Raw genomic sequence first — 17,291 nt, 5'->3', positions numbered from 1 at the left:
AAAACCCCCACCCCTCCCTCGAAACGTTTTTATGGGTTTTTGCCATTCTCATATAGAAAGGTTATGCAATCACTGTGGAAACGAACTTTTGAATCGAGGCTCGGAGGGCCGAGTGTCATACACCATTCGACTCAGTTCGTCGAGTTCGCAAAATCTCTATATGTGTCTGTGTGTGTGTGTATGTATGTAACATTTTTGTGCACTCACTTTTCTCGAAGATGGCTGAATCGATTTTCACAAACTTAGATTTAAATAAATGGTCTTGTAACCCCACAAAAAGTTCCCGAATTGTATTAGAATCCGACTTCCGGTTCCGGAATTACTGGGTAATATGTGCAAAATATGAATTAAGTGCACTTACTTTTCACAGAGACGGCAGAACCGATTATTACAAACTTGAATTCAAATAAAAAGTACAATTGTTCTATACATAGCACCTGAATTTTATTTGGATCCGACTTCCGGTTCCGGAGTTACAGGGTGGTTAGTGAAAAAACTCTTATTTCAAATTACTTCCTCACTTTTCTCGGAGTTGGCGTGACCGATTTCAACAAACCTAAATTCAAATGACAGGTATCATGGTCCCATACAAAACTGCTAAATTTTATCCAGATCCGACTTCCGGTTCCGGAATTATTTGGTGAAGTGTTTTAAAAATTGGATACCGTCACTTGAAACGGCGAAACAAAACAAGTAAAAAAATTCTTAACTTGCCTTGAAACTATTCCAATCGGTAGTCATTGTCAGTAGACGGCCAAACAATAATTTGGCTTTCTTGTTTGTTCTTGGGTTTTTGATGAATGACCGAAGATTGTAGCCATAGACTCACAAATGGATCCCAGTCACTTTTCTCGAACCAACTTCGATTATACCGGTTCCCAGATTCCGGTCTCGGGAGTACCTCTTTTCGTTTCCTCAGAGATAACCTAACTGACCTGAGTACTCTATAGGTTATACTAGTGTATGGACAAACCTGGTTGTTTCCAAGAATCAAAGAAAATTATTTTGAAGAATACCACACATTTATGTATGAGAATATGTGAGATATGAGAAAGGCGCCAAAATCATTACACAACTAGGTGGATTAAAATAGGGTTTTGAGTGGATACCAGAAAATGTTGTTCGATATGGTTCTGAAATTCGAGATAGCGCGATAATAACATTTCTTTGAAACCCATACAATGTACGGAACGGATTTGATGAATAGATGCAAGAAAACGATGTTTTGGGTCGTTGCGAAATCCAAGATGACGGTATCCAGTATATTATTTTTTCTTGTAAGGGGTTACAATATGCATATTTTCAGAACGGGTTTAATGAATAGACGCAGGAAATTTCAATGAACCAAAAGTCACCACCATGCAATTTGGAATTACCTCAAACGTTCTTTATGACATCTAGTCATCAAATTCGATTCGAAAATACCCATATTGACAGACATGCTTTTCCATACGTCGGAAAAAATTTCTTTAGTTGGAGCGAATTCTATACATTTATGTCGAATCTTAATAAATTTTTTGAATAATTGCATGATACTTTAAGTAGAATGATGGCGACGACCGACATGTGAAAAAAAAAAACAAACCGAATCAAATATTTGCAATTTATTAAGCAAAATATTCGTGTTTATGTATTTTCCGGGTAACCTTTAGGGAAGTGTTAGAGATGGTCGGGTCTCGGGTATTTTACCCGAAACCCGACCCGTACCCGTACCCGACGGGTTTTTCGGTTGGGTACGGGTAAAAATTTTTATTTTCAATCGGGTACGGGTCGGGTACGGGTAAATTTTTTTTTCTGATCGATTACCCGACCATTTGTACTTCACATAAATATGTTAACACGTTGACGAGAATTTTTTATTGCAAAACAGTTCTTCCGAAAAATAAACTTAGCCCAATACCGTTTTCGTTTACCTTAGCTCTAATACCGTTTTCGTTTTTGAACCTAGACCCGGACGAGTCTGACTCCGAGTAAAACGAACACGTGGTACGCGCCCTAAACAACAACAACAACAATTATATTAAAATAATTTAAAAAACCTGATACACTGAAGAAGAATATAAATTGTATTCGAAATACGTATATGTGATGTGACGTTCATTATACATGATTTATAGTGTTGTGAGATACATAGTGAATTTGTATAGTGACGGTATATACTTATAACAGAATTAAATGGTAATATTAAAAAATTTATCCTTGTAAAATCATTCTGTTCAAACACTCAAACGAAAAGTTAATAATATCAAACGTTGATTGGGCGACTCTGGGTCAGCTTTCGGGCTGCTCTGATCAAGAAACGAAAACGGTATAAGATGTTACGGTCAGACCCTACTTTTCACGTAGGTTTTAATGGACTGTTTATTTTAAATATTGGTTGGAGATTTTCAAAATTTTCATACGAAATCATTAGGATTCTAACCATAAAACGTGAACATTTATTTCAGAAAATCTGCATAGAAGTTGGCTTCTTATTCTTCACTTCTGGATGGTGTCACCTCACTTGAAATGACACCGATTGATGACACAGCAAGTTGGGCTATATTGCCAGTTAATTTTCGTTTCTTTTCACTGGACTACAAGTGAAAATCTCAATGCGTGACAACGTGGAGTCGCAAAAGTACGGGTGAAAATCTTTTCTCGCGAAATATTCAAATTTTCACCGTGTTCACTCGTTGAGGGTTCCACCGGAGGTGGCACAGAAGTTCAATGACTGTAAAAACCACTATTTCGTAAAAACCATACCTACACAAAATTGAATACAACGGGTATCACGACACTATGAGTAAATATGCTTCTCGAAAAATTTGAGTAGATATTACTCCCTTTTGATGATATTTGTAAATGAGTATAAAGTACCAAAGACATTGGAAATCTATTCGTGTTTCACACATATGTTTAAATGTAAACAAGTATTTTATTGTATTTTACTTATCAACTAGAGCCTGATACGGCTCGCTATCTAAAACACTTTATTTTTTCCATCCTAAATTTTGTTAAAATTTTTATTACTCATTCGGGTCGGGTACGGGTACAGGTAATTTTTAATCGGGTACGGGTCGGGTACGGGTAAAAGTTTTTATTTTTTATTGGGTACCGGTAAATTTTTTTGCTGATCACTCGGGTACGGGTCGGGTTCGGGTATAAGAATTTCTATACCCGACCATCTCTAGGGAGTGTCACAACAAATTGGGGGAATTGTTGTATTAGAAATATATAGGAATTTGTAAAAGTCATATTTTAAAAATTAGAGGATACAATAAAACAAATTTTCTTAGAGACGGCTAGGTCTCTGAGAATTCATGGGAATATTTAAAAAAGTATTATTTGAGATTCATAATAACTGTTCGGATTCGTCAACTCATAAAGTTGTAGTGGACTGTAATAAATAGACAAATTTTTAATACTCACTACAAGTATCACACTTGGCATTCACATCTTTTTCTAATGAATCGAATGAACAGTACACATCTCATGCCAAAGTTTTTGATCTGTAACAAAGAGTGAACAATTTCGCTATACAGCCGAAGCATCCTCAGATAGTGACCGTTTGGTGCGGATTTTGGTCTGGCGGCATCATTGGGCAATTTTTCTTCGAAAATGAGGCAGGAGCCGCCGCCACGGTCAATGGCGAGCGCTACCGCGCCATGATTAGCGATTGGCTCTTTCCGTTACTTGGAGAGGAAGACTTGGACACCATTTGGTTCCAACAAGACGGCGCTCCGTGCCACACAGCCAACGCCACGATCGATCTTCTGCGCACAGTCTTCGAAGATCGAATTATCAGTCAAAATTCGGATGTCGTTTGGCCGCATCGGAGCTGTAATGCGGACAAGCCAGAGACAATTCAAGTCTTGAAGGACAACATTCGTGCAGCCATAGCTGAAATAAAGCTGCGCACAATCGAAATTGTACTAAAAAACTGGACCGACCATATGGCGTACTGCAAGGTCAGCGGAGGCAGCCATTTGAATGAAATTATATTCCATAATTAACCGGAAGTATTGTACTTTAATATGAAAAAATAAATTTTGAAATCGGATAAACCGCTTGTGTTTTATTGCATGTTTTAAAAAAAAGTTACATGGCGGACCCTGTAGATGAGAAAATCAATTATAAAAGCATTTTTAATATAAATTGATACATTTAGTAGACCGAGTTAAACAACATGCACAACTATGTCTCCCTCATATTAATCAATTGATAATACTCGTGGTTTATAACCATCCATAGTTATGGCGTTTTTCATTAAAAAACACTGGTGGTGTGGATTGCTCTGGTTTTGCACTTTCGAGCAGAAATCGCAATGAAACACCGTCAGAATGTTGCATTTCTGCTCGAAAGTGCAAAATCAGAGCAATCCACGCCACCAGTATTTTTCAATGAAAAACGGCATTAGTGTATGTTTTACTAGCGAACAAATTCATGTGTTTGGAATTTTTGCGCCTTACGTTGGCACTGAATTTCACCCTATTGCTTGTTCATACAAAACATTTTAGAAAATTTCTGCTTATTTTTACTTTCAGTTATTATGGGATATCTCATACTACTGAAAATTTTATCATAAATTGCTGAACAGTTTATGATGATATGGAGAAGAAATTATGTTGCTGCTTTAAGTTAATTTTTTAATTGATTAAGTTCTACCCATTCTTTTACACGATGAATTTTGCAAAGGCGTCCCATAGATTGGCTATATAATGACGAATGCAATTGTGAAATGAAAAATTGTTAGAGACGGGACTCAAATCCGTAGCTTTTTTCTGTCCGGAAAATCATTTATCCAATACACGGCAAAACTGTTTATTTAAACAGTGGAAACCGAGCCTTGAAGTCTTTCATTTGAGTCTAATTTTGTGAAAGCCAGCTCAAAGAAATCGATGAGTATTTTCCAATGTTATAAATTCAAATATTTTTGATTTTTGTAGAAAACACGTAAATATTCGTCGAAAAATGAACTAATGAACGTCAGGAAAATGAACCAACAATTTTACACAGCCTACTACTACAGTAGATCCACCTTACGCAATTTCCGTTTTTCATTCGAGTCGGTCTTATTTTTCATCTCATTTTCCATTATACTAACTTGTCCACCTGCATTCATGTAAAATCGTCCGAAAACATTAACCAAGAAAGTTTTAAAGAGTGTATTCATAAACAAGTTCCCATTTCAATTTGATGCTACAGATTTTTTTAAAGTCGGAATCATTTGAGGCTCTCTAGTGCAAAATAGTTCTTGACACCAGAAAACACCAGAAATCCTCCGTTGAAAAGAAATCTTTTTATTATGATAGTAATCAGAAAATATTTTAGTAGGAATTTTATATGATCTTTTTGAATTCTTTGAAGCTTGCCCTCGACATTTTAGAGCTAAAGTAGTGTGTTTTATTGAATATATTGTTAAATAAAAAAAATTCTTTGAAACCATTAGGAAGCTATCAACATCCACTGAAGTTTTCTCACATCGACTGACTTGAGTAGAAACGTGTTTAAACCAGTTAACTGATCAAATAAAGCACTAAATGAGGGTAAAAAAAATCATAATTCAAATAAGTTTAAGTTTGTAGGTCGCAAATTCGTCGGTCGCTTTCAAGTTAATGATTCAGCAAGGCATCTGCAATTGTGGAAAAAAGAACCTCTGGAGTGAAAATAAATGAACCAACTTTAGCTCGAGAAGTATCTCCAGAAGAGTAGGATGTGATTCGTTCAAGAACCAAGAGTTCAAAAGTTCAATATTGATTGATGCTTTTTGTAGACAAAAGAAAACGCCATCTTAAATACACAAACAAATACACTTATATGCAAAAGTTTGGATCCACATATGTTTCGTCTTTCTGTAAAGAAAGATAACACAAGGTTTGAAGCTAATCTTGGGATGTTATTCAAGTTCGAAGATCAATTGACTATCACTTCCGGTCCCGGAGATATAACGATATAAGTGACGAATTTATCTTTTTGCCTTTCTCTATAGAAAGGTATTAGAATTGGTGGAAAAACCGACATTCGAACGGTGTCTCGAAGACCCATAGTGTTATATACCATTCGACTCAGTTCGACGAGATCGGAAAATGTCTGTGTGAATGTGTGTGCACTTTTCGAAGATATTTGAACGCGCTCAATTTTCTCAGAGATGGCTGAACCGATTTTAACAAACTTATGTGCTTTCTAAAAAAAATTTTCGAAAAAATTGGCTTTCTGAGACTATTTTTTCTAAGTTCCAAAAAGTCGATTTTTTCAAAAAAAATTTTTTTCCGAGATGACACTAAATCTCGACGTTTCATGCAATTCTAAGACTTTTTGCATCAAATATTTTTTTTCGATTTCGAAAATTTCATGAGTAATAGTAATAGTAATAGTAATAGTAATAGTAATAGTAATAGTAATAGTAATAGTAATAGTAATAGTAATAATAATAGTAATAGTAATAGTAATAGTAATAGTAATAGTAATAGTAATAGTAATAGTAATAGTAATAGTAATAGTAATAGTAATAGTAATAGTAATAGTAATAGTAATAGTAATAGTAATAGTAATAGTAATAGTAATAGTAATAGTAATAGTAATAGTAATAGTAATAGTAATAGTAATAGTAATAGAAATAGTAATAGTAATAGTAATAGTACGGAATTGACAGCGTAATACCGTTCAGAAGCACAAGTATTGAAATGAGAAGTACGATCGTTCTGTGACTCAAAACTTTGAGATGATGAAAAAAAAGTTCACGGCTAAAAAGAAGAAACATCTCGTCACTTATCTCAATTGCTTTAGTATTCGTAGACTTGACACCGTGAAGGACATCTTAGACCAAGAATAATGAGTAAAGTAAGTACGGATTCAAAGGAACTTCATTCACCGTTAACATATGAACACCTTACAAGAATTCACATCTTAGATCTAGGGGACACATAACATACATGTTCACGATGCACCCACACGAATAGCGAAACTACATAAAACTCGCGCCGAACGAAGGATGAGAGTTCCTAGCACCACTTCACTCAAGATTTCATCTTCGTCTCCTTGTACACAAGAAAACGAAAATTTATGAAGACATGCGCCTTGACATGTGCGTTCCGCTCGGAAATCGGTATTACATAGGAAAACCCCCCTTACCCATTCCATCGCCCTCCCCAAAACATCCCACAAACCCATCCCCCGCATGGCACATGTCTACTGCTTCGAACTCCAACAATTTAAACGATACTTTTACACGAACTGTTCGCTGCTTACGCTTCAAATAGCAAAAAGCTTCCACAGCCAACTTCAAGATTTCCGAAAAAGGGTCCCCCAGGCCTATTTTACCAAACTGTTGAAGAGTGTGGGATATTTTCTGTTACCAGCAATAGTTTACATCGTTTCTCATCGGGCCTGTTATCATTTCTCGTTTCAAAAGAAGTGGAAAACCTCTCTCGGTCACCACCAACCTGACGGCCTATCAAAGTAAGCATTGCGAATATTTTCTATTGTAGGGTTTTTATTGTTGGCGCCACAAACGGGAGGAAAGATGGTTAAGTATCCTTCCTCTTCTTACGGGTGTTACAGGGTTGAATTTATCACCCATCAAATCCTTCTTTCGAACGTGACAACCAGCCCTGGTTCCTGCTGTAATTACCCAGCAAGACTGGAGCTTATGTAAATATAATTTTGAGAAATTCAATCGATTATTTTTCATTACGACGGCAGCATCTGATGTTCGGCTAAGCATGAAGAATTGTTTGCGAACCATCTAGAAAGCGAACTTTCAGAACCAGCCAGAGAAAGTGTTTCCGAAAAACCAGCAGTATTTTTGGCACCCCCCCCCCCCTCCGCGGTAGGAGATGGGAATGAAAATTTCTCTTCCTTGGCCGTCGAAGTTTGGGGGGAAAATTCAAAATCTACGAATGAAAGAGTTAAAGTTTTGGCTCTTCTTCTTTGTTTTTGCGCCACCGTGTTTCCGTTGAATCGCATCTTCTTTGCTTCGCCAGATAAGTGAAAAGTCATTTATAATTGTGAAATTTCTTCGCGCTGTTCGGTTATTCTTCGTTTGCCCGAAAACTGGAGCATGGGGATGAGATGTTCGTCGAAAGAATAAGACGAATGCTAATTTAGGAGTTTAAAATATTTTAAATTCTAGGTGCGTCGATTTTCAGAGACGTCATTGACTATTATAACTATTTATAACTATTATTCCCAACCAGTGGTCAGCGGTCCGCTGGGGGTCCGCAATTAATTTCTGGGGGGCGCGAATAATTTCCATGAGCTACTTTTCTCTGTCAGCAATTGTAGGTGTTTTTGTGTTGCTTTAAATTAAATGTAAAAAACGTTTTTGCCAAAAAATTATCATGTTACCGTTAGAAAAAAATGTGTGTCCTTTTTCGTTGATACTATACAATTTTCGGAATAAAGTGTGAATTTATTTCCAGTGGGAGTCTGCGGAAAACAATTATGGTTCCAAAGGGGTCCGCAAAATCAAATGGTTGAGAATAATTGTTCTAGATCATGATATCCAAATAGCTACTAAATTCATAGCATCCTTAAAATTTATGTTTACAATCTCTGAAAATCCTTCGGTGTACTAACAGATTTCAGATATCTAGATGATACATTTTTTGCCTCTCATATAGAAAGGTTATGCAATCACTGTGAAAACCGACTTTTGACCCGAGGCCCGGAGCGCCGAGTGTCTTATACCTTGTGTCAGTTCGTCGAGTACGCAAAATGTCTGTATGTGTGTATGTGTGTGTCTATGTGTGTATGTGTGTATGCATGTATGCAGTGTTGGTGATTGCCGAAAATTTGACAGAAGCTGCTATATTGCTCTCTATATTGTATACAACATTTTTAATCCGGTAGAAGATGCTACAAGAACTCGAGTCTCTCAATGCATGAACCGCGAGAGAATTTTTCTACATTCCTTCGCTCCACTTCATACTCTGAGTATTTCACGGCCCTTAAAAAAATTACAGTCTGATAATGATCGTTGCTGTGTGGAATTTCCCAAGAGAGAATCGCAAGTTGATAATTATCGCAGAAAATCGAGTCGATGATTCAACTTGATAATTCTCATACTAGGTTGCAATATTTCAAAACCCTTGTGTGGAGCATTCACATACATTCTCATAGACACAACTTATACAAAGATTATATGCACATAGTTAGAATAAGCGGCAATAGTAAAATGATTCTATCGCAATTATCAACTGCCTGTATAGAATCGGATCGCGAAACGAGAATAAGCGACCGTTTGTTGCTTCAGAGAAGATCCCCACAGCAGCGTGCTAACCTTTGATTCTCAGAAATGTCATCGAGAGAAATTCGCTCTCGCACTGGTGTCGAATCTATGTTAAATGAGCCATGCCGGGTTTTTGTTGTTGCGATGATTTCCAACTCTCTTTGATGGCACTGATTTAATCGTTGAAGAGTTGCCAGTGAACGTTCTTTGATGCGATAAAAGCCATCCTTGTATGTATGTAACATTTTTTTGCACTCACTTTTCTCGGAGATTGTCGAACCGATTTTCATGAACTTAGATTCAAATAAAATATCCCCGCACCAAGCTCCTGAATTTTGTTCGAATCCGGCTTCCGGTTCCGGAATTTCAGGGTGATATGCGCAAAAAAATGAAAATAAGTACACTTACTTTTCTCAGAGAACCGATTCTTACCAACTTAGATTCAGATTAAAAGAACAATGGTCCTATACAAAGATCTTGAATTTTATTTTGATCCGACTTCCGATTCCGGAGTTACAGGGTGATTAGTAAAACAAAATTATGTTAACTTACTTCCTCACTTTTCTCAGAGATGGCGTGACCGATTTCATCAAACTTAGATTCAAATGACAGGTGTCATAGTTTCATACAAAACTGCAAAACTTTCATCCGGGTCCGACTCCGGTTCCGGAATTGTATGAAGAGTGTTAAAAATTGGATACCATCACTTGAAGCGGCGAAACAAAACACGTAAAAAAATTTCTTAACTTGCCTCGAAACTATTCCAATCGGTAGCCATTGTCAATAGACAACCAAACAACCCGATTTCGGTTCTCGGTTTCTGATTCCGGAAATAAAAAGTAAAATAATTTCTAAACTTGCCTCAAAACTATTCCAATCGGTAGTCATTGTCAGTAGATGGCCAAACATTGGCTTTCTTGTTTGTTCTTGGGTTTTTGATGAACGACCGAAGATTGTAGCCATAGACTCACAAGTGGATCCCAGTCACTTTTCTCGAACCAACTTCGATTATGCCGATTCCCAGATTCCGGTTTCGGAAGTACCTCTTCTCGTTCCTCAGAGATGGCCTAACCGACCTAAGTACTATTTCACTCTATAGGTTATACTAGTGTATGGACAAACCTTTTTTTTTCAAGAATCAAAGAAAATTATTTTGAAGAATACCACACATTTATATATGAGAATATGTGAGATTTGAGAAAGGCATCATTACACCACAAGGTGGATTAAAAAAGGGTGGAATCATGTAAGGTGATAAGTGACTATCACCTCCTGGTGATAAAGAGGTGATCGCCAGAATGTTTGGAATCACCGAAGGTGATCACTTTTACTATCACCATCACCGGTGATTGAGCCAACTTCACGCCATTTATCACCTGTCAAGAAACGTCAATTTTTCAGGAGTAAAATATGAATGTGGCGTATACCTATATAATATTTTAAAATCTAAATTTTTATTCATATAATTTTCAATCCTTTTCATTAATTCGAGTTTTGTATATCAATGATGATTTGTATGGATGGAAGAGTAACGTTGAAAAAAATTGCCTCGCGAGTATGGCAAACTGCACACAAACAATTAAAAAACCACTTGTTGGTTTAATTTAGTGCCGATTTTTATTTTTCATTGGAAATCATTGTCACAGTCAGTTCTTTGGAATAAATTTGCTAGCTTCGAAATGACACGAATTGTTAGATCTTCTTGATGTTTCACAACGGATGGCATTCCTCTCGAATGAGTAAGATCCGTTAAAGAATTTTGTATATAGTTTTCATTCACTTTACGATTATGGCATTTCTTGTAGTACCATGATCACAGAGCTTTCGAATGCTAGTTCCATTTTCGAAATTCTTCTCACCGGTACTACTAATATCCACAGGCCGCTGACACTTCGCCTTGAAATACCTTCATATCTGCTTCAGTTTTTATTTCAACAAAGAGCTTCATTTTATCAGGAATCAAAACAAATTGACTCTAGCGGTGTACTTCCCTGGTTATGTAGAGATTTGTGCCTTGGCACGGCTTCTTATCATTTTCCCGATGAGAAAAGAAGGATAAAAGCAATTCCTGTCAGCTTTGAGAGAAATCAGTCTTCTGTCCAGCAACGCCATCGCACGGTTTCACATTTAACATATCATGTCAAGTGTATGACTCCTCTATAATACTATTTTCGTGCGCACGAGTTTGACAACTTCCCCACCTATTTGTAGTATGTAGGGTAAGGGCTCCCTATTTCATCTCATTTGTAAGGACGTCGCCTTCAAACCCCGATTTAGCCACTAAAATCACTGTAACTATTTCATATTACTGCTTCATTCGCCTTGCTCCACGTTGAAAATTGATTCACATTTCTTGAAAATTCAACTAATATTTATAAAACAGCTAAAAACACTAATGATGTTTTCACTACTCTGCTCCTAATTTCATCTCAATGGATTTTTATCCATCCTATCGTTGATCTTTTATTCATCCTATAAATTAGCAATGGCGACAGCAATCAAAACAAAATATTCCACTATTACACTCTCACCCGCATACGCATGGCTGCCAGATGGCTGACTAAACGCTGCCAGCTGGAAAAATATGGCTGTGCAGACATTCTGGTAACCGACTGCCTCACCGCTGCCAGATATAAAACTCAAACGATACAACCGTACCCACCAGGATTTTTCCACATTATTATTATTGCTAAAAAATTTACTCGTTGAATTATCTAATTAATGGGGCAATGGCTTACGGAGATCTAAAGAACTATCTTTTAACATCATTTTATTAGTGAAAACAGATATAGACTTTCTATGCAAAGTAATACATATTTTCTATGAAAATACCTGGCATCTCTGTGCACAGCCGATGAAACACACACACACTTCACAGCGTTATGTTGGCGTATAGCGGAATGAAACCAGTGCTACTTGATTTGCCACAATGGTTATTTCATTAGTATTTAACACGCTCTTTCTGGTAATATTCGAAGCTGAAACAGTTTTATTGAAATATTAATATCAATAATATAATTAAACTTATGTCACGGATACCAAAAACATACTTTTTGATGATAATTTGAGGAAGATGAACAATTTTTGTTTTGTAACATTATGAGATAACTTGGCAACTTTGCGAAACCAAATGAGATGAAAACAAAGCGCAATCAAGTGAACGAAGTGAAAAACTTTCATCTCATATTTTTTAAGACTTTTATTGCTTGTCGAGTAATTTTTGAAGTTTTTAATCGTTAACTAAACAAGTGGCAAGTGAGCATAACTAATTATGAAGTCATCCAGCATTCAATGGTAGTGTAATTGTGCGAAATAGTGATCATGTTTTGAGACGAATCGATTAGTAGGTATTCAGAAACATGACGAACTGTAAATCTTGAGACGAAAGTGTGTCCTAAATTGAAAAGTGAGTTTATTTTATATGAAAAAAAAACGATCACCAAAGAATTTAAAACCATTTCTTTCAATAGGAAAGTGTGACAATAGCTTTTCAAATCATTTTAAAACATTTCACAGTTTGCTTTAGGTAGGTTGTAAAATATTATTCATGTTTAAAGTTATGAGGTGAAGGGATGAGATGGAAATAGGAGCTCAGATGAAATAGGGAGCCGTTGCCCTACAACGAACGATGCGTAGTCGACTAGGGGCGCCATGTTCGCACAATTGTGTGCGGCTTTTGATTTGTTCGTAAGATGTTTAAGGTAAATACAGAAAGGATTCATTCATTCTACGAAAAACGAGAAACTCCTCTGAATACAGCTGCTTACCACATAGGGTGAGAAACGATAGAATATCCTTCAATTTTGGTTACCCATGCACAGATTCAATCATGTATGGAGAACCAAGCACCCGGATTTGTAGTTGCGTCAATGCGGGACAGTTACATAGCAGATGATATGAAGCATCGTAATCACATTCACACAAATCACACGAGTAATATTCAGCACGCTGAATAGAAGTCATGTGATATTTGAGGGCTGAAACACTTTGAAATTGCAGTAGACATTCTGATATTTGTAGATTCAAATCTAGTAAAAGTGCTTTCGTCTGATCATAAGATTGCAAGGTTCGCCAGAGACTAAAAATCTCCAGCATCCGAATTTTCAATGGCGCACAGAATCACATTTGCATCATCCATATTATGAGGGCCAGTCTTGTGGGATAAAAATGTAATAGTTACATCATCCTGCATTTAAATTTCGGATACTTGAGTGAATTGCGTAACCATCTCAACAAGCCTCACAAAAAATTATTTGCTTCGTAGAGCTAACTAACAATCGTAATCGTCAGTGTTCAAGAAAGAAAAAAAAAAGTTTGCGGCAAGATGAACTGAAATGTTAGTTTCGTAAGCCGTTTACGACTGCATTATTTTAACTTCTGCAGCCATTCAGTCATCGGCACGGAAAAACACCTTGACTTGCGAGTTCCCATTTTAGTGGCCTCTTACGACATGGAACAGGAAACCAGTGCATCAATTATTGGTTGAAATAATTCCACCGGATGCCACACGGCTAATTTCCATTAGTGGCCGAACAGCCACGATTCCTTTACCTTTAACTTCCCTACGTTTGCACTTCACCTTGCAATATCTACATATATGCTTGTTTTTATTGCTGAAAGTGTTTCATGTCCTAGTTAAGAATCAACACTTTTGTGTGTTTCAAAGTAAGAGATACATCGTTTAAACATAAAATCATTCGAGACATTTTCTTCGAAATTCGGCACATTCGAGGAAAACGCACTATGATCTCGATCATCGAGTGCTGGATGAACGTGATCAGCACTTTTTATCATCAACCGTGAAAGACGATTTTTTCAGGGTACTTAAAATTCTCCAGAAATTTTTTTAGAAAAAATATATATCGCATATACTCAAACAAGTTTATACGGAACACAAAAACACTGCTGCCTACATATTCGAAATGCTTATGACAGACATGTGATATCGGAATCACTGTACGCCATGAAATCACTTGTCTGTCACCCTGAATCACAGTGGTATCACGCGAGCATCATGATACAACGGTGATTTCCGTACTACGGTCATGTATCGTTGTACTGTGCAAAATCACATCACTGTTTACTGCTATCAGCGCCATTGGCGAGCGATGGCGAACTCATAAAACAATATTTCCTTCTTCTGAATATCAAATAATAAAAAACCTTCGTTATATTTTGAGGAAAATCTCTGTAAAAGTCTAACAAACAGCATTAAACTTATATACTTTATCAACGTTGTAGCATATTTTCAAAAAGCAGTCAAATCAAGAAATGTTCATAAATTTGGTGAAGTTTTGAAATACAAATAAGGAAAACAATATATTCATAAACATAAAATCAGCACTATTGAGTATTTGTTTTCTATTCGATAACAAGTAATTTTATTGTTGAAATGGATTCAAAGACATAATGATTCATATTTTGAGCGCACATGTGGTAATAATAAACGAATAATATCTCATACATCAATAAATCAATTGTGTAATAATTCTGTTTATTGATGACCAATCGAAATTTCATTTATCACATTGATCCCCTACATTCACTTCAATGGGAACTCTAAATCTTCTAATTACTTTGTCTTATATCATTAGGTTGATTAATTTTTTAAATTTTATTTTAAACCTTTGGTGGTTGTTTAGTAAAAACTACGATTTTTCACTCAAAAATCTGTCATTTTGTAGCTGTAAAACCTCCCCAAAGTAACAAAAACCAAAAAGGAAAACGTTGAAGTCTAATGTTTTACATGTAGAAAGTGTGTGCAAATTTGAAAACAATTGGCACAGTAGTTTTCGAATGACGATGGACATGGACTTTCAAACCCTGCTTTCGAGAAAAACGAGTTTGTGTGATGGGTAAGTCGATGCCTTTCACGCAGCCCGCCTGGGTTCGATTCCCAACCCCGCACATAGGGTCAGAAAGTTTTTCTGGCCCGAAGAGGCGAATGACCTTAAGGTTAAAACCTCTATAATCGAAACAAAAAAAACGAGTTTAAAGCTCCAGTGTCTATAAAATCGAAACAAACAAAACACCTTCAAAAAATCACATTTGCTTTTTTATTTAGTTAAAAAGTTATTTAGTTTAAAAGTCAATCGCAGTAGAAATCTTGGGCTTGTGCACCGAGCTCTTGCTTCTTCGCAGAATGAGATAAGCATAGATAAAGACTCATAACTTCCAGAGTTTCGTTCCAATGAAAATTGAAATGTTTTACTTTAACAAAACATAAGGAAAAAATAAATGATTTTTCAAAAGTGTTAGACCCTACCCGCCTCTTAAGCCCCTTAAGTTGAAGCCTGACGCAATATTTCGAATTTTAATTTATTAGGTACTGATGGATGCTGACATCCTCCAAGGGATCATTTTGATTGTATTAGATTATTGAAAAAAATTACTGCTTTGTGTAAAAGTCTCGACCGATTGCGATGACATTTAAAATGCAGTAGTTCAAACATAAACGATATTATAATATTTGTAGAGGTCACGATTCTAGGTTCTAGATATAAGGAATAATTAAGATTGCTTAACAAAATATTTTCATTGTTTTGTAAAATAACTCTATTTAAAGATCTGATTATTCTGGGTATCGCGTGCGTTATCATGAAGAATTATTTCTATTAATTTCTTTACTTTCGTTTTGTATTATCAAATTTGATTTTGGACTTATTATTATAGGTCTTTGATTTTTTCGGCCTGGGTTGGCGGTCTTACAAGCCGGTTGTCATATGTGCGAGCCTTGACCTGGAAGGATTCTTAGTGTCAATAGAATCGTAGTACTAGCCATGTAATGATTCTGTACGCTATGAATCGGCTGCGAAGTCCACAAAAGGAATGTAATGCCAAGACTTTACTTTATTTTGTATTTGTCGTTCGCCGAAGGGCACAGTTTCAATTTCAGCAAGCCAATGTTATTCATATTGCTCGCACATCGCGTAAATCCGATCTACTCGCAAGCACCATTACCAAACTTGTTGAATAAAGCCTGGAAACTCTCTAATTTTCTAATCGTCTAATTACTTTGTTATATCATCAGGTTGAATGCTGTTGGATAGAAAGAAAACTTGTTTTTAAATTGTTCAGAAAGAGTCTTATTTTCGGTATGAATAGAAAACAGCGAATCATGTCTTTCAATGTGGATCAATTGAAGCAGAACACGTACCAAGTAACATATTCAATTTTATAAATACTTGTAGTATCATTTAGGGGTTAACCTTATTTTGTGCTAGGGCACATAACCAATTTCACTATCTTTACGTTTCGTCTTAGACTTGTCAGTGCAGAGCAGTTCAAATCTTACTAGTGATGGGCGAGCGCTCACGAGCCGTTCATTTGAACCGACTCGTAAGAATGATCGAACGAACCACGGCTCTTCAAAATTGAGCCGCGGCTCTCAACATTACCCGCATACGCATGGCTGCCAGATGGCTGACTAAACGCTGCCAGCTGGAAAAATATGGCTGGCAGACATTCTGGTGACCGACTGCCTCACCGCTGCCAGAAATACAACTCAAACGATACAACCGTATCCACCAGGATTTTTCCACATTGAAATCTTTGACATTTTCAGCGAAGGTGAGAAGATGAAAACGCTCGGCTAACTTGGATACAGGCGACTTTGTTTTGTCAAATTGGATTTGACAACCGTCACTGAATCAATTTTGGTAGCCTTCTGGTGGCCATGGCTGCCCAGGTAGCCAAAACGCTATGCGGGTAAAAGATAGCCAAGCTACGAACCGTGGTTCATCCGTGCTCCCGCTCAAATTTAACAACCATGGTTCGTGTAGTCTGAGCTAGGGATGGGCGAATGCTCACGAGTCGTTCAAAAGAACTGCGGCTTTCAAAAAGAGCCATGTCAGTCAGCATTAAAATATTAGCTTTCTAACGATGATGTTTTCTAATGAAGCTGTCAAAATACATAGGAAAATTTATTCTCCAGTAATTTTTTATTTATTTGAAATAGAAAAGAAATTTTTATTGTTTCAAAACAGAACCTTGGGTGCTGAAAAAATAACAGAGGTAGGAAATGGATGAAATTCTCACACGCAAAATAACGGTTCGCATAAGTGTATAATTTTGTAAATAC

Source organism: Malaya genurostris, chromosome 3, assembly GCF_030247185.1.
Source record: "Malaya genurostris strain Urasoe2022 chromosome 3, Malgen_1.1, whole genome shotgun sequence".
In the NCBI taxonomy this organism is placed as follows: domain Eukaryota; kingdom Metazoa; phylum Arthropoda; class Insecta; order Diptera; family Culicidae; genus Malaya; species Malaya genurostris.
The sequence above is the reverse complement of the archived record's forward strand: the minus strand, read 5'-3'. Positions refer to the sequence as shown.